The following is a 20,905-nucleotide window of genomic DNA, read 5'->3' as shown; positions in this document are numbered from 1 at the left end:
ATTCTCCAGGGAAGAATACTGGAGTGGGTTGTCATGCCCTCCTCCAGGGGATCTTCCCAACCCAGGGACTGAACTCAAGTCTCCCACATTGCAGGCAGATTCTTTACCATCTGAGCTACCAGGGAAGCCCAAGAATACTGGAGTGGATAGCCTATCCCTTCTCCAGGGGATCTTTCTAACCCAGGAATTTAACCAATGTCTCCTGCATTGCAGGTGGATTCTTTACCAGCTGAGATACCAGAAAAGCCATCACTTCCATGTTGTCCAATTTATTGGTATATGGCTGTTCATAATATTCTCTTAAATTCTTTGTTTTTCTGTGGTGTCCAGTGTTTTTTCTCTCTTTCATTTCTGATTTTATTTATCACAGAATTCTTTGTTTTGTTCTTAGTGAGTCTGGCTAAAAGTTTGTCAATTTAGTTTATCTTTTTCGAAGAACCAGAGCTTAGTTTCATTGATCTTTTGTCTTTTCAATCGTTTTTTCATGCATTTCCACTCTGATCTTTACTGATTCCTTCTTACTGACAGTGGGCTCGTTTGTTATTTGTTTAATTCCTCTAGGTGTAGGTTTAGATTGTTTATTTGAGATTTTCCTTGTTTGTTGAGGTGGACCTGTATTGCTATAAGTGAAGTCGCTCAGTCGTGCCCGACTCTTTGCGACCCCATGGATAGTAGCCTGCACCAAGCTCCTCCGTCCATGGGATTTTCAAGGCAAGAGTACTGGAGTGAGTTGCCGTTTCCTTCTCCAGGGAATCTTCCCAACCCAGGGATCGAACCCAGGTCTCTCACATTGTAGACAGACGCTTGACTGTCTGAGCCACCAGGGAAGTCATGTATTGCTATAAACTTCCCTCTTATTACTGCTTTTGCCGCATTCTATACATTGTAGTATGTCATATTTTCATTTTTATTTATCTTCAGGTATTTTTTGATTTCTCCTTTGATTTCTTCATTGACTCAGTAGTTGTTCAGTAGAGTGTTTTCAGTGTCAACATATTTGTGATTTTTCCATCTTTCTTCTTATAGTTGATCTCTAGTATCATACCATTGTGATCAGAAGAGATGCTTGATATCATTTCAGACTTCTTAAATATATTGAGATGTGTTTCGTGTCCCAACATATGGTCTCCCCATGAGAAAGATCCATATGAACTTGAGAAGAATGCATATTCTGCTACATTTGGATGGAATATTCTGTAGAAACCTTTCAAATCCATCTGGTCTAATGTTTCATTTATGGCCTCTATTTTCTTTGTTGACTTTCTATCTGGGTGATTTATACATTGATGTATGGCAGTGGAATGTTAACATTCCCTACTATTATCGTGTTGTTGTCAATATCTCCCTTGAAGACTGTTAATAATTGCTTTATATATCTGGTACACCTATGTTATGTGCATATATATTAATAACTGTTATGTATTCTTGATGAATTACCCACTTTATCATTATGTACCATCCGTCTTTGTCTCTTGTTTCTTTTTTTGGCTCAAAGTCTGTTTTTTCTGGTATGAATATGGCTATACCCACTTTCTTTTGATTGAAATTTGCTTGGAGTATCATCATCCATCCCTTCACAGTCTATACAACTGAAGTGAGTTTCCTGGAAGCAACATACAGTATATGGATCTTGTATTTTAATCCATTCAGCCACCCTGAGTCTTTTGATTCAATTCATTTTCATTTAGAGTGATGAATAATAGATGAGGACTTGGTATTGACATTTTATCTTTTGTTTTCTTGTTCTAAATGTCCATTTTTTCCTTTTCCTTATGTTTCTATCTGCCATTTTGGTTTAGTGGTTTTCTACAATTTTTTTTTTCAGTTTCCTCTTGTTTTATGCTTCATGTCTCTGCTTTATATTTATGTTTTGAGATATTTATGTTTTGAGGTTACTATGAAGTTTATATAAAACATCTCATAGCCCTTTTTCTGCTGATAGTCTCTTATCTTCATTTGCCTATACAGGTTCCATCCTTTTCTTTTTTCCTTAGTTTGCTTTTTATTATTTATTATTATCTTGCTGTTGTTTAGTCTCTAAGCTGTGTCAACTCTTTGCGGCCACATGGACGGTAGCCCACCAGGCTCCTTTATCTGTGGGATTTCCCAGGCAAGAACACTGGAGTGGGTTGCCATCTCCTTCTCCATCTTTTGCTCATTTTAAAAATCAGGTTTTTTTTTTTTTTTATCTTCCTGCTGAATTTTGAAGTTCTTCATATATTCTGGACATAAATCTTTGGTCAAATATGTTATTTGAAAATATTTTCTCCCAGTTTGTGGCTTGTCTTTTCATTCCCTTGATGGGGCCTTTATAAGAACAAAAGTTCTTAATTTGATGATGCCAAATTTATGATGCTTTTCTTTAATGGATTGTGATTTTTTGGTGTCAAGACTATAAACTTGTTGTTTAACCCAAGGTAATAAAAATTTTCTTCCATGTTTTATTCTAAGAGTTTTAGAGTGTTATTTTTTACATTTATGTCTTTCATCTGTTTTGAATTAATGTTGGTATGTGGTGTGAGGTGTAGGTTTAATCTTATTTTGTTCATTGTGTTATAGCACCATTTGTTGAAAAGACTATCTTTCACTCTTGAGTTGATTTTGAATTTTTGTCAGAAGTAAATTGACCTTATTTATATGGATCTATTTCTGGACTCTGTGGTCTCCTTTTTGGTCCGTATCCCTGGCCTTTCACCAATACCATAGTGTCTTGAATATTGCAGCTTTATAGTTAGTCTTCAGTTCAGTTCAGTCACCCAGTCGTGTCTGACTTTTTGTGACCCCATGAACCACAGCATGCTGGGCCTCCCTGTACATCACCAACTCCCAGAGTCCACCCAAACCCATGTCCATTGAGTCGGTGATGCCATCCAACCATCTCATCCTCTGTCGTCCCCTTCTCCTCCTGCCCTCAATCTTTCCCAGCATCAGGGTCTTTTCTAATGAGTCAGCTCTTCGCATCAGGTGGCCAAAGTATTGGAGTTTCAGCTTCAACATCAGTCCTTCCAATGAACACCCAGGACTGATGTCCTTTAGGATGGACTGGTTGGATCTCCTTGCAGCCCAAGGGACTCTCAAGAGTCCAACACCACAGTAAAAAGCATCAATTCTTTGGCGCTCAGCTTTCTTCACAGTCCAACTCTCACATCCATACATGACCACTGGAAAAACCATAGCCTTGACTAGATGGACCTTTGTTGGCAAAGTAATGTCTCTGGTTTTTAATATGCTGTCTAGGTTGGTCAAACTTTCCTTCCAAGGAGTAAGTGTTTTTTAATTTCATGGCTGCAATCACCATCTGCAGTGATTTTGGAGCCCAGAAAAATAAAGTCAGCCACTGTGTCCACTGTTTCCCCATCTATTTGCCATGAAGTGATGCGACCAGATGCCATGATCTTAGTTTTCTGAATGTTGGGCTTTAAGCCAACCTTTTCACTCTCCTCTTTCACTTTCATCAATAGGCTCTTTAATTCTTCTTCACTTCCTGCCATAAGGGTGGTATCGTCTGCATATCTCAGGTTATTAATATTTCTCCCAGCAATCTTGATTCCAGCTTGTGCTTCCTCCAGCCCAGCATTTCTCATGGTGTACTCTTAAAATAGGGTAATGTGAATCCTCCAATTTTGTTCTTTTTCTAAAATGGTTTGGCTATTATAGTTCCCTTTCCTTTCCATACGAATTTTAAAAACATGTTGTCTACATTTACAAAGAATCTGTAGGTCGATTTGGGAAGAACTGACATCTTTACCTTGTATCTTTTGATTCATGAATACGGTATTCCTCCCCATTTATTTATGTTGGCCACCTTGTTTTTAGAGGGACATTAATAATTTATCATCCCATTTTGGGCAACATATGCCATGGGGGAAATTCAAATCCTTAAATAACTACATGATTATTACAATATTATTTGTAATAGTAAAAAATGCTACTATATAGCCAATGTGGAGAAGGAAATGGTAACCCACTCCAGTATTCTTGCCTGGAAAATACTATGGACAGAGGAGCCTGGTGGGCTACATTCCATGGGATCGCAAGAGTTGGACATGACTTAGCAACTAAACCAAACTAACCATATATCTGATGTGTTGTTTAGTTGCTGAGTTGCATCCAACTCTTCTTTCGACTCCAAGGACTGTAGCCTGCCAGGACTCTGTCCTCCTTTTGTCCCAGGCAAGAATACTAGAGTGGATTGCCATTTCCTTCTCCAGGGGATCTTTGTGGACCAGGGATCGGATCGAACCTACATCTCCTGCATTGGCAGGCAGATTCTTTACACTGAGCCATCAGGAAAGCTCATATATCCAACAATAGGGGAATAGTTAGGCAAATTCTGAGTTATACACTCAGAAAAAGAATTAACCATTAAAAAGGTTGCTTTGAAGATGATGTAACAACATGGGGAAAAAACGTTATGATATAATGTTAAATGTTAAAAACCAGAATATAACATTTTGTGTGCTTAAATTTTATAGATATATAAAACTATGAATAAAAGAAACTAAAGAAAAAAACTGACATAATAGCTCTTATTGTGTTAGAGTGATAGGATTTTGGGTGAGTTTTTTCTTTTCTAAATTTTCTCAACTTCTGTGATTTACATTACTTTCATTAAAAAGTTTTTAAGATGCATGCTGCTGAACTAAAATACATTTAGCAAAGACTAAGCAGAATAGTGAGTGGATTCACAATCAGAATCACTGACTAGATAAGCTCACCACAAGGAAATTGAACTAGAAGAGGGAGAAGGCTGTAGCTGCTTAAGGGACTTACCATGTGGAAGTGAGACTCAGAGGCTGGATTTAGACTGGGAAACATCAAATGATGGAACCCCTGAGGGGCAGGTACAGGGGGATAAGTAGTTGAGCAATAAAAGGAAGAATGTTCTAGAGAGACATGGTTAAGAAAGTGGAGCTTGGCTCTTCTCCCCAGCTGAACATTCTTGGGTAACTTAAGCATTCTTGAATATCATTTACAAAATTGGGATATTACTGCCTAATTTTCAGGATTAGTGAGAGGGTTGAATGAGATGATATATGTGAAGCTCAATTAATGTTAGCTCCTCCCTCTCTCCCTGCTCTAAGTTGTGCATCTAAGGATTGAAGGGAGGTGAGGTCTCTGTCACCAAAGGTATTCAAGCAGAGATATTGTGCTTCCCTAGTGCCTAGAGGATAAAGTCCCAAATCCTGATCTTGGCAGTCCAGGTCCATCCTTTATGGCATCATTCAGGCCTACCTCATCTCTTGTCACTTTTCCCAGTAATGTGCCCTTTTGTCCATCCTCCACAGACTTCTTTCCTTTCATCAGATATGCCATCCGCCTGTTCCATGGGCCTCTGTGTTGGCCCCTCCCTCTGCCTGGAACCCCATCCACTCTTGTCTGCCTAATGAACTACTGCTCACACCACGTAAGACCCAACACAGAGGTCACTTCTTCTCTGAAGCTCTAACACTGTCTGAATGAAAGCAATCTGTCTCTTCATCTCCTGGGTCCCCTCAGCACTTTTTCTGCATCTACACCTGTCACCTTTGTGTGTTGGGGGAGCTGCTTCTCATGGTATAATGTGAAGTCCCTTAGAGTAGAGTCAGTGTCAAACTCATCTCTCTGTCCCTTTATCCCAGCCCAGCATCCCCTCCCCGCCACACACACATAGACATATGCACACAAAGGTAATAAGTGTAGGTGTATAAAAAGTGCATACAACAGGTGCTCTGTGTTTGTTGAATGACTTAAATTTGTAGATAAATGGTTAGAGAAAATCACTTCATAGTGTTATTTCCACCCACAGATAATAAAATAATTATTTGATTTTCTATGAAGATATTTTACGTTAATAAGCAAATAATAGTGTTTAGTGAGTAGAATATTTATACAAATATTAGACATTATAATGACCCCACTTCTTATTTATCCAAATAATATATTTAGCCCTGCTTTTTGTGCTGTTTTTCTATTTCCAATTATTATTTAATATCGTTGCTCGAGACTATTTTTACTATTGCTCTTCAAAGTTCAATAATGTTGGCATTATTGCTTTAAATGAGGCATTGATGAAAGGCCAAGGTGGGGCCCCATATGCTCCTATACCCAGAGAGAGGAGACACGGTAACATTCACTGTGTTTATTATTATTGTGCTCATAAGAAAGAAGCTTCTATGAGATGTGCTCTTTCCTCCAGAGTGACTTTCCCCGACCATGTTGTTGCTGGAAGCCTTTGTGTTGCTTCCATTAACACTCTCAGCCTCACAGCCAAAATGGTGTCAAACACAGCAGAGCCCCAAAGTCCTCCATCCCGGGGATGAATTTGCCAACACCAGCAGACTCACCCAGCTCTCTCCTGGTACTAGGTTAATTAGAAGTGGCTGAATCACAAAATAAAGAATGGAGGCCAGTCTACAAATAGGGCAGACAAAAGCAGCATGGCTGTCTGGGCCTCTGATTGGTTTTTTATTCAATTTGCTCTCAACTTCTCAGGACCTGTTGGAACTGGAAGAAACCTGAGAAGCTTGTCTACCCTCAAACTCTGTAGCTTCTTTCCTGCTCTTTAATGCAGGGCACCCATTACAGCCTCACACATCCAGTACTTACTATACAAAAGTGAATAATGGTCTGATACGGAGGCTCCACTCAGATATTGTCAGAGTCTGGTCTGTGTTACAGAGTAAAAGACTGCATAGCGCCTGTCTTTGGGAGAACTGGGATTGAGAAGAAAGCTAGGTGGCAATGACAGCGGACTGGGCATCAAGGGACGTCAAAGCTCTCCTGACTCTTCTTCCACTGCCTTATTTTATAACGCTTGGCAAGTCTCTTAACCATTACATTCTTCACAATTTCCATCTGTAAAATTGAAGTGTTGACTGTTTTGAGTAGTTCAATATGGTAATAGCCACATGTGGTTGGTTATTTAAATTTAGCTACATTTTAATAAAAGTATAGTTTCTCAGTCCATTAGGCACACTGCACATGCTCAGAAGCCACATGTGGCCAGTGGTAGTCATTGGAGAAAACAAAATACAGTGTTTGCATCATTGCAGAAAGTTCTGGTGAACAAAACTGTCCCTAGATTATCTCTTAAGATCTGCTTTAGGTCTTTATTCTGAGTCTTACCAAATAAAACCAAGTCCAGTTTTACCTTTTTAACTATGTACCTTTTGCCATGTTTAGAGTATATCTGAATAATTTCCACCTGAGATTTCTGTAGAATATATTGGTCAAATGTTACTCTAGTTCTGAGCAGTGCCCCTACTACATAAAAAAGAACCAAAAATCAGGCTAAGTAGATAGAAGGAGATAAGGAATATTTTCTTGCCAAAGAGAGATGAGGGACATTTCAGGCATATATGCTAGGCTTTGTGGGCAGTGCAGGGAAGTGCCCAGCTGCACTTCAGTCCTCGAGCAAGTTCAATGGGAATGATGCTGCCTTCATCCCCAGGCTCTGGGAAGGAAAGAGCATAGGAGCCTTTGGAAGGGCCCTCCCCCTCAAAGCACTACTATCAAATTCCAGAACTTGTTTCATTTTCACTCCCTCTTTCCCTCCCTCTCTTTCACGCTCCCTTTCCTACCCTCTCCAGCTTGTGCATCACTTGAGATATTCACCTAAGGTACATGCTTAATGAAAGGACCACATCAGGTCTTGGACAGCTCCATAGACTATAGATGACCCATGACTTGATGGAATCTTATCAGAGACCCTTAATTCAATCGCCGAGTCATGTCAAACTCTTTACAACCCCATGGACTTCAGCACACCAGGCTTCCCTGTCCATCACCAACTCCCAGAGCTTGCTCAAACTCATGTCCACTGAGTCGGTGATGCCATCCAACCATCTCATCCTCTCGTCCCCTTCTCCTCCTGCCCTCAATCTTTCCCAGCATCAGGGTCTTTTCCAGTGAGTCAGTTCTTTGCATCAGCTGGCCAAAATATTGGAGCTTCAGCTTCAGCTTCAGCATCAGTCCTTCATTCAGGACTGATTTCCTTTAGGATGGACTGGTTTGACCTCCTTGCAGTCCAAGGGACTCTCCAACACCACAGTTCAAAAGCATCAATTCTTAAGTGCTCAGCTTTCTTTATGGAACAACTCTCCCATCCATACATAACTACTGGAAAAACCATATCTTTGACTATACGGACCTTTGTTGGTAAAGTAATGTCTCTTCTTTTTAATATGCTGTCTAAGTTTGTCATAGCTTTTCTTCCAAGGAGCAAGTGTCTTTTAATTTCATGGCTGCAGCCACCATCTGTAGTGATTTTAGAGCCCAAGAAAATAAAGTCTGTCACTGTTTCCGTTGTTTCCCTGTCTGTTTGCCATGAAGTGATGGGACTGGATGCCACGATCTTTGTTTTTTGAATCTTGAGTTTTAAGCTAGCTTTCTCACTCTCCTCTTTCACCTTCATCAAGAGGCTCTTTAGTTTCTCTTCATTTTCTGGCATAGGGGTAGTGTCATCTGCATATTGGTGTTTATTGATATTTCTCCCAGCAGTCTTGATTCCAGCTTGTGCTTCATCCAGCCTGGCATTTCGCATGATGTACTCTGCATATAAGTTAAATAAGCAGGGTGACTATACAGCCTTGACGTACTCCTTTCCCAATTGGGAACCAGTCCATTGTGCCATGTCCAGTTCTAACTGTTGCTTCTTGACCTGCATACAGATTTCTCAGGAGGCAGGTCAGGTGGTCTGGTATTCCCATCTCTTTAAGAATTCTCCACAATTTGTTTTGTTCCACACAGTCTAAGGCTTTAGCATAGTCTGTGAAGCAGAAATAGATGTTTTTTTTTTTTTTTTTTTCTGGAACTCTCTTGCTTTTTCTATGATCCAGTGGATGTTGGCAATTTGATCTCTGGTTCCTCTGCCTTTTCTTAATCCAGTTGAACATCTGGAAGTTCTCAATTCACACACTGTTGAAGCCTGGCTTGGAGAATTTTGAGCATTACTTTGCTAGCACATGAGATGAGTACAATTGTGCAGTAGTTTGAACATTTTTGGCATTGCCTTTCTTTGGGATTGGAATGAAAACTGACCTTTTGCAGTCCTGTTTGGCCACTGCTGTTTTCCAAATTTGCTGGCATATTGAGTGCACCACTTTAACAGCATCGTCTTTTAGGGTTTGAAATAGCTCAGCTAGAATTCTATCACTTCCACTAGCTTTGTTTATAGTGATGCTTCCTAAGGCCCGCTTGACTTCACATTTCAGGATGTCTGGCTCTAGGTGAGTGATCACACCATTATGGTTATCTGGGTCATTAAGAGCTTTTTTGTATGGTTCTTCTGTGTATTGTTGCCACCTCTTCTTAATATTTTCTGCTTCTGTTAGATACACACTGTTTCTGTCCTTTATTGTTCACATGAAATGCAAAGGGACCCTAGAGCTGGAGTATTGACCTTGATATTGTCTAAGTCCTGTGAACTGCCATTCATGGCACTGTATTCTGGTGACAAGGTACATTTAATAAATCCAGGTTCCTTAGAGATTAACTTGTTTTCTTCAACTTGCCATCCAGGTTGTACAGCCCTCACATATGACAATGACTTGAGAAAGTGGCATGAGTAAGGGCCATGCTTTCCAAACAATTATAAGATACCTCCTCAAACCACCCAGGTGTCCTTGGCATACAGGAAGCTAAGAAAGCCTGGTTCCTGCCACACCTTCTACAACATTCCCTTTTAGAGGGCCCATCCTTATGGAGTAAGATGGTGGTGAAAAAAGTTCAGTGTGCAAAGCCAGACCCCTGGATGCTGGTCCTTGACATGGCGCATGCTGGTCATATGACTTTATGCCAGCAAATCCTCTTCTCTGAGACTCAGGAGTTGGATCTGTGAAGTGAGAACAAGAAAAATGCCTTCCTCAGATTCTTGAGTGGATTAAATACGATAATGTAAATGGAATTTGGTTCATTCTATCCCCTAGATACACGAAAGTGTCTAGTGGATTTTACTGTGATTCTTCCTATTGTTGTTCAGCAAGTTCAAATATTTTCCAAGTGTGATGATGAATTCCATGCTTCAAGCCTTCACAGACTCCCAATCTGGTTTTGCTGAGGAGTTTAAATTGCCCCTGTGATGGTTTTCTTAGTTATTAAATGTGTAAGCCCCTTTCATGTCATCAATACAGTGCAAAGTTTCTCTTTTCTTTTTCATTTTTGACCATTCTGTGCTTCACAAGGCACTTAGCAGCTTTTTCAAATTGTCACATTTGTTTAATTAGCCCAGAGACCCTGCCATGTTCATTTCTGTCAGCCATACAACAGTCTCTGTGGGTAGCTTGCAGACCCCTGACGAGGACTTTTGAAAAATGATTTTGCACATTTCTTTCCTTTCTCAAAGCAAATGAGGGAGAGGTGAGGGGAGCAGGAGCAAGCGGAAGAGAGGGGCAAACTACCCTAGCATGGGGAAGAAAGATGTGACTAGAGCCCGCTATAAAACCATTGACCCTCGGCTTTGGACAAGAAATACAAATTGATTACACACCACAGTCTGAAGCCGAGGCCTAAGACAGGCAGTTTATTCGGGAGAGTCCTCCACGTGCTATTTATTTATCTTGAGCCCAATGTGACTTTCCCTCGCTGTACCCTCTCCAGGAAAGGGCTTGGCATTCCCAGCTTCCAACCTTCTCTGTGGTGCTTTACTAAATTTATAACAGGGAATAAAGTATCGACCTGGTGACCCCAAGAGATGGTCTAGGTGGAAAACACATACAGGTTTAAAGAGGATTTAGAGATATCCATGGGCAATGGATTCCCACGGTGTCATTAGGCATCTCCTCCTCGTGGTGAACAAATGAGAGTACAGGTGTCGATGCCTCAGAGTTCAATGGGAAACACTTAATAAAAGACACTTTGATGATAGACTTCAAGTGCAATTGTTAACTTTTTATTAAAAAAAAAAAATGACTAGGGCGTGAAATCCAAGTATTGGATTGGATTTCTGCTTAGCAAATGCTTGGTGTGAATTATCTCATTGCTACGTGCTATGATTTCCAAAGATGTGTCGTGTCAGTAGCTTTTCCTTGCTTATGCAGTTTGGCAAGTGGCTGTTTCTCCTGAGGCAGAGAGAACCTTCTTGGCTGATTTGAACACAGGACTGAAGCTTTATAGCAAGCCTATGGGGCAGGGTTTTCCTCCCATACCACCTGTTCCTGGTGCTTTTTATACTGAGGTGAGAATGTTCTCTTTCTCCGTTAGTCAGACATGCCTTTAGAAAAAGATAGGACTCTCACTTGTGCCACTTCTGTGTGGAATAAAGAAACCATTTATTTCCCATTATTTGAAATAATTGCAGAAAAAAACTAATCTGGAGAGAGGAGAGGCTGTCCAGGCATTCAGGAATACTCAGCCTCTCGGGCCTGGAATATTCCGAGGGGGCTCTCTGAATATTTCACTGGGGCTTAGTTGTGGTTTTGATGTTAAATTCAGGCTATTGCAAAGAGTTTGATGCCTCTGTTGGTTTATTTTTCTGTTTATTGGGGGAGTGTGTGTGGCGGGAAGGTGGGCCTGGTGGTGTTCAGTTCGACTGACATCTTGTGATCAATTTGCGAGTTAATGTCATGTGAATGGGACAAACCGCTTCTCTTTCGGCCCCTAGCACTGCGATTCTATAGTTCTCAGACTGAAATAGACAATTCCATGCAAATCATATTGGCTGAAGTTTCAGCTGTATTAGTGGTCTGCTGCTTTATTTTTACTGAGCTCAGAAATAATGAGAGAGCAAAGCTACAGCCAAGTCATTCACTGGAGGCCTCTTTCCATGAAAATAGATATTACTTCTTTTTTCCTCAGCAACTGAAGCTTTGTTCATTTTCAAAGCAGTTGTCATGAACTCATTATCATTTTTCTTAATATGATAAGTGTAAACTAAAGAATGCTATAATGTTTGAAAAGCTACAGCCGCCCTCAGAAATGGAATACTAATGCCTTGTGTAAGTCTTTGATTGAGAGAAATGTATCCTTCTGTCTCCATTTGCCTGGAATTGTCATTCTCCAGTGCCTTTCACTTATAGCATAAGCTGGCTTCCTAAATGACTGCTCTGTTGGTGCATGTACACTGTGTATTTGTCCAGCAGTGAAAGATCAGCAAATCACTTTGGTAATTTTTGGAAGATGGTAACATATTGCATGTTACTCTTAAAGAAAAAAAAAAAAAAAAAAACTCTGAAAAGTTTATTTTAGTTCTACTTTTGAATCTGTCAGCAACGCAGGAGACAGGAGTTCGATCCCTGGGTTGGAAAGATGGCCTGGAGAAGGAAATGTGGAGAGGGAATGGAGAGAAAGGAATGTGGAAAAGCAAATGGAGAAGGGAATTCTCCACTCCAGTATTCTTGCTTGGAGATCCACAGTCAGAGGAGCTTGGTGGGCTATAGTGCATGGGGTTGCAAAGGGTCAGACACAGCTGAGCAGCTAACACACTTTCACTTTGAATGATAACTAATAATTGTCATTATCTTACACTGATTCTGATTATAAAGATTCTAACTACCAAGAGTCCATACACACCCTGAGCCTGGACTTCATCTAGCTCTAGCTGCCCAGCCACCAGAGAAGCCTAGAGAGTAGACACTCTGATAAATGTTTTTAGAATGAATGAAATAAAATGTAGATCGTTTAGGATGGTGCTAGGGGAGAAGCGAGGGAAGGTGCAAATTGGAGGTTAACCATAAAGAAATATCTCATGCTATGAGGATATAGCATGTCATTCCGCCCAGTAATATGGCTCTGAAAAAAAAAGACCAAAAAATATGTTTGTAACATTAGGAAAGCTTGGGAAATTGTTTCCAGCCAGTATATTTAAATTCATTTTTTTTCTTTATTGAAGCATAATTTATTTACAATGTTGTATTACTTTCATGTATACAGCAAAGTGATTCGGTTATATATATTTATATATATAACATATATATACATGTATATATATATATATATACTTTTTTCAATTCTTTCCATTACTGGTTATTACAATATACATAATATAATTCCCTATGCTATTCAGTAGGCCCTTGTTGTTTATCTAAAGAGCACACCAAGCTTTGCAGCACACCAGGCTTCCTCGTCCTTCACCATCTCCTGAAATTTGCTAAAACTTATGTCCATTGAGTTGGTGATGCTATCCAACCATCTCGTCCTCTGTGGTCCCCTTTTCCTACTGCCTTCAATCTTTCCCAGCATCAGGGTCTTTTCTAATGAGTCAGGTCTTCGCATCAGGTGGCCAAAGTATTGGAGCTTCAGCATCAGTCCTTCCAATGAATATTCAGGACTGATTTCTTTAGGATGGACTGGTTTGATCTCCTTGCAGTCCAAGGGACTCTCAAGAGTCTTCTCCAACACCACAGTTTGAACACATCAATTCTTTGGCGCTTAGCCTTCATTATGGTCCAACTCTCACATCCATACATGACTACTGAAAAATCATGACTTTGACTAGATGAACCATTGTTGGCAAAGTAATATCTCTGCTTTTAATACACTGTCTAGGTTTGTCATAGCTTTTCTTCCAAGGAACAAGTGTCTTTTAATTTCATGGCTACAGTCACCATCTGCAGTGATTTTGGAGCCCAAGAAAATAAAGTCTGTCACTGTTTCCATTGTTTTCCCATCTATTTGCCATGAAGTGATGGGCGTGGATGCCATAATCTTCATTTTTTGAATCTTGAGTTTTAAGCCAGCTTTTTCACTCTCCTCTTTCACTTTCATCAAGAGGCTCTTTAGTTCCTCTTCACTTTCTGCCATGAGGGTGGTGTCATCTGTGTATCTGAGGTTATTGATATTTCCCCAGAAATCTTGATTCCATCTTGTGCTTCATCCAGCCCGGCATTTCACATGATGTATTCTGCATATAAGTTAAATAAGCTGAGTGTCAATATACAGCCCTGATGTACTCCTTTCCCAATTTGGAACCCGTCCGTTGTTCCATGTCCAGTTCTAACTGTTGCTTCTTGACCTGCATACAGATTTCTCAGGAGGCAGGTCAGGTGGTCTGGTATTCATTCCCATCTCTTGAAGAATTTTCCACAGTTTGTTGTTGTGTATATGCTACTCCCAAATACCTAATTTATCCCCTGCCCAACCTTTCCCCTTTGGTAACCATAAGTTTGTTTTCTATGTCTGAGAGTCTGTTTCCATTTTGTAAATAAGTTTATTTGTATCATTTTTTAAGGTTCCAAATATAAGTGATGTCATATGATATTTGCCTTTAATCTGTCTGACTTACTTCACCTAGTATGATAATTTCTAGGTCTATCCATGTTGCTGCAAATGGCATTATTTCATTCTTTTTTTAATGGATGAGTAGTATTCCATAAACAAAACAAAAAGACAGCATACAGAAAGTGAGAAAATATTTGTGAATGATGCAAACAGTTTATACAGCTCAATATTAAAAAATAGTCCTATCAAAAAATGGACAGAAGATCTAAATAGACATTTCTTCAAAGAAGACATGCAGATGGCCAATAGGCACAAGAAAAGATGCTGAACATTGCTTATTATTAGAGAAATACAAATCAAAACAACAATGAGTATCACCTCATACCAGTCAGAATGGCCATGATCAAAAAGTCTACAAATAATAAATGCTGGAGAGAATGTAGGAAAAAGGGAATGTAATTAGGTGCAGCCATTATGGGGAACAGTATGAAAGTTCCTTTAACGAGTAATAATAGAGTTACCATATGATCCAGCAATCCCACTCCTGGGCATATATCTGGACAAAACCATAATTTGAAAATATACATAGACCCCAATATTCATTGCAGCACTATTAAGATAGGCAGGAGATGGAAGCAACTTAAAAGTCCAGGGTTGGAAGCAACTTAAATGTCCAGGGTTGGAAGCATGGATAAAGAAAATTTACATATATATGTATGTATACACACACACATACATGCATAATGAAATACTACACAGCCATAAAAAAAAGAATAAAATAATGTCATCTGCAGCAAGATGGATATACACACATAGATACAATCAAACCAGTATATTTTAAATAATGGTCACTTGGATGTACTTAATGGTAAAATAATTTGAAAAAGAAGAGCTAAACACTTGACAATGAGGTTAAAAAATAGTTTTGAAAAGAGTAGCTTACACATTTCCAAGTTAACTTACAAATGAGGAGAACAGATTCACGGGGTGAAAAAAAAGCTAAGAAATGGCCTTTGGGTAACATCAGATTCCTCTGATGCCTGCATTGGACTCTTAAGCAAAAGCTCTCCACCGAGGTTTCCTCCTCCTGATCTTCCCAAAACATTTCTCAATGGCCAGTTCTTAAATTTCTTACTCTTGAATTCGTGCTAATACTGACTTTACCAAAGAAGGCAATTTCGATCTAACCACATTTCCTACTGGGCTGGCCCATTTTCTGTTCTGATGGTTTCAACTGATTGAGATAAATGTCCTGATAAGGATTGATATTTTCAAAGCAATCATCTATTGAGGGCTCATCCAATTAGTTGCATGGGCTGTGGCCTTGTGTTGCTCTTGCTAAAATATGCAGAATTTGATGGATCTGGTTGAACTCTGCCCAGTATGTCACTATGGTGGTCTTGCCCCCTTTTGCTGCCTTTTGTGGTATTTCTTTGTAGCATTTAAATGTGGAGTGCCTGAGGAGTAACTGGTCCAAAGGAATTTGCATGGCTAAGCCCTGCCTATGGCCATCCACATCCCCATTATATTCAGTAGATGAAATGGAATTGATTGCATTTGGCAATGGCAAGAAGATGAATTGATTGATTGAATGAGCACATGGTGAAGCTCGGGGTCACTGATAATCGCTCCCCAATTGTAAATTAGAATCAGGCTCTTTTTTAGTGGAACCCTGGTTTGGGGGCTGCCAGGACAAAGGCAGCCTGTGTGAGCTAGATGTTTTGCATGTACACTCCTAGGGCCAATGGAAAAAATTTCCAGCTTCCCTGAGACAACTGCCAGTACTAAGGAGTTTTGAATAAAATAGTCAATTATTTATTTGAAAGAATATTGCCAGAATTTCTATACATGTCAATGAAATCATATTTTACTGTTAGAAACTTTAAAAATCATATTCTACTGTTAGAAACTTTAGCTTCTTGTTTGTTTGTTTTCCTAGTGGATTGCATTTTGTGTGTTGGCTCATTGTTGGGAAGTTGTTTAATGTAACAGTTGATTTTCTACTTCTTCCTAACCAGAATTTGCATAGACATCAGAGATACAAGCTCAGGAGGCTGTCTTAAGAGCATTCCAAACAGAAGAATATTCATTAAATTAAGTGGAACAGGGTTTTGAGACTACAGGAGAGGTTTGGTAGGAGTGTTAGTTATGACGCCCAGGAAAATCTACGGTTCCACCGTTGTTGGACTTCCCGAGACCTGAGCAAATAATCAGATGAATTGGGTTGTTCGCTGTCTCACTGTGAGATAGTAGGCTCCCCTGGCACTTGCCCACCACCCCCAAGACCGTGATGAATTTCCTTAGCCAGTTTGATCAGTCATGTTTACATGTCATGTGAAAGATCCTACTGCTCCAGATTCAGTTTTGTATCATCTCATCAATATCATTGATTTTACAGAGAGAAAGAATAGAATCACACAATTATATAAGGCAATGTAGTTAGTCCATGAGCCCCACCCGGCCCCCCAACTTTATAGGAATCCCTTTTCTGGTACCCTAGGCAGGGGCTGTCTTGCCTTTAGAGATGGGTTACTCATTGCCTTCTGAAGCAGTAGGCTCTGTGGTTGGAAAGCTCACCTGATTGGAAATTCTTCCTTAGTTAGAGTTAAAATTATTTCCCTGGTAACTTCGATCCATAGGGCTTGTCCTAACCTCTTGGTCCACAGAGTGGGTTCCCTTCAGGTATCTGAATGCACCACTCAGACCTTCCCTCAACTTCCCTTTCCTGTAGACTAAACTTTCCTCATTCTCTTGAAGGGCATTCATAAGTGTGATGAGCTTTCAAAGCTCTGATGGTTCTGGTAACTATCCCTTTTAAGAGCTTGCAGTATTCCAGTGCCCCTGCTGGTATGGGTCATCTAGGATGGTAAACTCTTGTCTTGTACAATGCACTGTTATGGTATAACCAACAGTTGCCTTCCACATTATGAGCATCATGCTAACCTACATATCACCTGAGCTGGCATTGGCAGTCAAAAGAACTGCCAAATCCCTCAAATTGACTTAAGGGTTAACTAAAATATTTGAGGTTTTAGCCATGAATTACACTAAGTCTTTCTCATTTTACAGTTTTACACTTGGTTTGTGGAATATAATTGCAGTTTTCATTTACCTCTGTTAAAATTCATCTCATCAGCTTCAGGCCAGTTTTGCAGGATCTCTCTGAATTTGAATGCTCACAGTTTACTGTCACCTGCAATTTTGATAAGCAGGCATTCTATATGTTTAAGTTATTGATTGAATGAGATAATTTTTCTGAAAGCATTCATTTCAACCAAAGCCCCAACGTAATTCATCAGTATTATTATCATTATTTACACCACACAGAGACACATGTACATGCACAGACACTGCTCCTCTTGCCTTCACCACAAAGCCTTTCCCAGGACCTCGCACAGTGAAATCTTCGCTGACAGCTTAGTGTTAAGCAGAGTGACCTCTTTGTGGAAGAACTTTGACTTTTAATGCTTTCTGGATCCTGGTGACTGGTACATAAGAGTACAAGTTAGTAGAACAAAAATGCAGGGAATCCATCAAAGGGAATTCTTTGCGTCTGTTTCCTCATCTGCCCAATGAATGCGATGCTAATCCCTGCCTCTATAGTTTATGGCACAGAAAGGCCAAGTGTGGGAACTAAGTGGCTGACACACTTGTTGTTTTTATTCAGTCGCTCAGTCCTGTCCAACTTTTTGCCACCCCATGGACTGCAGCACGCCAAGCTTCCCTGTTCTTCACCATCTCCTGGAGCTTGCTCAAACTTATGTTCATTGAGTCAGTGATGTCATCCAACCATCTCATCCTCTGTCATCCCCTTTTCCTCCTGCCTTCAATCTTTCCCAGCATCAGGGTCTTTTCTAATGAGTCAGGTCTTCCCATCAGGTGGCCAAAGTATTGGAGCTTCAGCATCAGTCCTTCCAATGAATATTTGGGACTGATTTCCTTTAGGATGGACTGGTTTGATCTCCTTGCAGTCCAAGGGACTCTCAAGAGTCCTTGTGGTCTCAAGGACACCACAGTTCAGAAGCATCAATTCTTCGGCACTCAGGATTCTTTATGGTCCAACTCTCACATCCATACATGACTACTGGAAAAACCATAGTTTTGACTAGACCAACCTTTGTCAGCAAAGTAATGTCTCTGCTTTTTAATATGATGTCTAGTTTGGTCATAGCTTTTCTTCCAAGGAGCAAGCGTCTTTTAACTTCTTGGCTGTGGTCACCATCTGCAGTGATTTTGGAGCCCAAGAAAATAAAGTCTGTCACTGTTTCCATTGTTTCCCCATCTATTTGCCATGAAGGGCACAACAAAACCTTGTGCGCACCAGGACCCAGGAGAAAGGAGCTTTGACACACTTGTAATGACTAGATAAATCTTGATATTTTTGTTATTGTTAATAATAATGATAATTCACACATAGAAACTTCAGAGACTAATAATAATATCTCACAATAGCCAGTTACTATGTCCTAGGCACTAGAGATAGAAAGGTGAATGAGATAAGGCTTGGCCAACAGAGTAGACACTTGTAAAAACAGCCAGCTGTGTGTTGGATTAATCTGGGACATAACTGAGACCAGCAGGGTCTGGAATTCTGACTATTTCTGCCCCTCAGAGTGTGGAGCACCCAGCTTCTGTTTCTAAGTCAGGCAAAGCAAGTCTCCCCACAAGCTGTTTTGGATTTGCTCAGGCCCTAGTGCTGGAGGATCTGGTTGGAAAATAATTGCTAGTGGAAAATGGGCCTTTTCTGATTTATTCTGTGTTTGGCTAGGGAGTCTTCAGATCACAGGAGGGTAAGCATCTGCCCTATTTTTAGAAACTGCATAGAATTCTCTATTGCTTGTGAAGTACTGCAAAATAAAACAGCATTGCTTGCTTAGTCCTTTCTCCATAAACCAAAGTTGACCTCACAAAGGGGAGATGCATCTAGTGTCATGGAAAGAGTCTGTGCCATGTACCTGGTCCCCGGCAGTCGCTTCTGGCCAGTGTGAGGCCCCACGTCTCAGAACCTCCACTACATTGATGGCCTAGTGCAGGGATGAATCCCTGCTTTATCTTTCTCAGGGAGGATCATAGGAGCCCAGAGATGGAGTTTCAGACCAATCTCACGTGCGTGCGTGTGTAATTTTTGTGGTTAACGGAGCAGTGATGCTTGGTATTGAGTACAGGTGCTCAGCCCTGGAGCATGTTGTCAAAGCTTTGGCAACACTTTGGAGCAGGTGCTCATTCCCACTTGAAGAACATGCAGATTACTACAGTTGGATAAGGGGGTGTGCATGTTCTTATCTTGGGAATAACAAGAACATAAAAATAGATTAATATCCTTCAAGTGTGAATGAAAAGAATTACAATGAAAAATCTGCTGTGAGCTTCGCACACGTTCTAGGTCTAACTCATTTTGAAAGCGGAAGAGCTTATGCCAAGGTTCCTTGCTGAAGATAGTCTTTCAGTAAATTATATTCCTTTCAGCTGCCTCCTCCCTGTCTTAATCAAATGCATCGATGGTACCATGGAGCCAGTTTGCCATTTCATGAAATCTCACAATTTCAGTGACTCAGTCATCATTGAAAATGTGCAAGTATATGTAGCTTCATGTGGATTGGCCAGCAGAGAAGCACACTCCAAAAGTAATTCAGGATCAGATTCTGCCACTAAGTAAATATAGCAGACCTGAGGGAGAGGGTACACCTTCAAGAAGTGAGTCATCCATCTAGGTGTCTGAAACACCTTTGAATAAACCCAGATGCACACCTCTAAAGCCAGTGGTGGAAAGGTATGGATAACTAAGTTTCTCATTGATCAAAGCTTCCTCCCCGGTTGCTGAAGAAACAACACTCTTATCCCAGGCTGAGGCTTACTGTATCAATAGGACCTGTGTCTTTTAAATGATGAGACTAATATTGGAAAAGACCGGTCTTACTCAGGAAACACTATCTAAATTTTCAAAGAAATCACTGTGTATTTTAAAGACACAGAGTAACTAGAATTCAGCTTGAAGCTGTTGTCATGTATAGTTACATTGGACCAGTTTTGATGAATACATAAGTAGCGTTTGTCATGAATGTTATCAACTGCATACAAATGCACAACTAGAAAACACTTGGAAATAGTCTATCTTTTAAGTAGGTTAAGCATCCCCTTTAAATCTGGTATGCATTTTTAATGTACTTACCGCCTCCTTTTAAATAGTGCCAGGTAGAATCCAATCTGTGTCAGGGCTCCTCTGAATCATACTTACAGATTCTGCTTCAGCGGTTCCGCTGTGAATGAATCTGTGAAGTATCTTCTTGCATTACAGCTCTTCAGACATCAAAGACTCTTTTTGAACTGGATAATTATAGAAGGGGGAAAAAAAACATGGTTTAGTGCTACCTGAAAGTTCTTATTAATATTACCTTTGAAATGACTAATTATGTTACCCATAAAGATTGGGGAAAAGTATTATATAACTGACTCATTAAAAAGGCCTTTCATAAACTTTGATCCCCTCCTCCCAAGTTTGCCTTTATTTCCATCATTACATTGATTTTTAGATTTAATGTCCATATACCAAAATGTTTGATGAATCCAGCATAGTCCGACACCGTCCAGCTTCACAAACTTTGTCATCTCTCTTGGGATGTCGAGCATGTGATTTAATTATCCTCACTATTTGGGGAACGTACCATGAGTCCTAAGACTCCAGCAAGATTTGAACAGCACCTCTTTTAAAAGCGAGTGTTTAAAAGAACTGAGGACCTACCCTCTCTGCTCGTGGAGAGTGGGCACCTGA

General features: G+C 40.2%; 1 protein-coding gene across 8 annotated transcripts in view; it reads left to right on the top strand.

Moving 5' to 3' along the window:
- The window catches only part of AFF2 (AF4/FMR2 family member 2), a 534,465-nt gene that overhangs the window by 338,803 nt on the left and 174,757 nt on the right, over positions 1–20,905 (top strand). The gene's annotated exons all lie outside the window — the stretch shown is intronic.

This window comes from Bos indicus x Bos taurus, chromosome X (genome assembly GCF_003369695.1).
Source record: "Bos indicus x Bos taurus breed Angus x Brahman F1 hybrid chromosome X, Bos_hybrid_MaternalHap_v2.0, whole genome shotgun sequence".
NCBI lineage: Eukaryota > Metazoa > Chordata > Mammalia > Artiodactyla > Bovidae > Bos > Bos indicus x Bos taurus.
This window is presented reverse-complemented; position numbering and strand designations above follow the sequence as displayed.